Source organism: Pseudonaja textilis, chromosome 1, assembly GCF_049901715.1.
Source record: "Pseudonaja textilis isolate UNSWEBS1 chromosome 1, rPseTex1.2, whole genome shotgun sequence".
Lineage (NCBI taxonomy): Eukaryota > Metazoa > Chordata > Lepidosauria > Squamata > Elapidae > Pseudonaja > Pseudonaja textilis.
In genome coordinates this window covers 213,594,642-213,596,203 of record NC_141990.1, presented here as the reverse complement: position 1 = coordinate 213,596,203, position 1,562 = coordinate 213,594,642, and positions in this window count along the sequence as shown.

Genomic DNA, 1,562 nt, shown 5'->3' with positions numbered 1-1,562 from the left:
AGGGTTTCTCGACCTTGGCAACTTTAAGATCCATGGATTTCAGCTCCCAGAATTACCCAGCAAACACGGCTATGTATTTGAGTAACAATATGTGGAGGGAGGTGAGGGGAAGGAGGAGCGGGGGGGGGGGAGAGAGAATAATTGCTTTTGAAAATACAAGCCCTAAAATGGCACAATCAATGTATTGCTATCATCTTTTATTTTATATAAAAACAGCTGGTGGGAAACATAGGCCTTTCCTAAGCAACATGTCTTTATACCTGAGGCCTGCTGCTTGAATTCTGAGTACACAGAAGCATAGAAGTATGTAATACAGATCTGTGCAAAGCAGTCTTGCCTCAAGTCATCATAATTTTTTATCACCAGCCAAATGTTAGAAGGCACCAGACTCTAAGTAATTTTATGAGTGCTTAAATACATGGCTGCTCTAATCCCTCAGGCGAACTCTAAGACGACCTTAGTATTCTTGCTTATAGGAGACAAGACTTCAGAAGCACAGATTTGTTGATTGCATTGTATATATGAGAATTGCAAAACTATACAATCTATGTAAGGTTTCTTTAAGACATAAGATATCTTCAGAGCGCTCACAATAGGTATTAGGTTATCAATTGTGCTCAAGCTGCAATTCCCCATTCTCATAAGCAATTGTGTAATTTTAGAGCACTCAATTTACACAGATAACAATAATTTATGATATTTATATGCCACTCATTACTAGCAACTCTGGTGGTTCACTAATTGTTAAAACCATTTAAAACCAAGGAAGCACCAACAACAACAATAAAAGATTAAAGAAGGCAGAAACTGAAGTTAAAAAAAAACCTAGATGGAGACCATTAAAAAGTCCCTCTACATGGATTTGATGAATGAAGAGGAAAGGAAAGCAACACCTTTTAATGGTTGCCTCTAAATTTAGAAACAATGCCATGTTCAATAATACATGTCTATTCAAATGTAGAGTTCTATGTTTAAATGCCACTCTTCTAAAAAGTGGAAGAATGATTACACATTCCATTTAGAAGCGAGTACTTAAAATACTGTTGATTAACACAGGTTAAAAAAAAATTGAATGAACAAAATATTATTTCTCTGGCTGCACAATCCACTTCATTCCAAGCACTGAACATCTTTTGACCATCACTGTACTGTACAGATGGTCCTTGGTTAACAACAACTCATTCAGGGACCAAAGTTACAATGGTGGTAAAAAGTAATACTTATGACCAATGCACAAAGCTCTGGCCATCCCATCACTGTGGTCATGAGATTGCAACCCTGGTGTTTAACAACTGGCTCACACTTTTGAGAGTTGCACAGTCCACAATCACATGATCACTATTTGCAACCTTCTCTGCTGACTTGCCATAAGCAGTCAATGGGGAAGCCAACAGGAAAGGTTGCTGTCAGAGTATATTCATTAACTGGCAGAGACATGGTTAACAAAATCAGTAAGTGAGTAAGCATGGCAACGGACCAGCCAATGGGAGCTGACAGCCTGGTTCTGTGTGCTTTGCTGAGTATTGAAAGTGAAACTAGTTTTGTTTACTTGCTGAAACTGA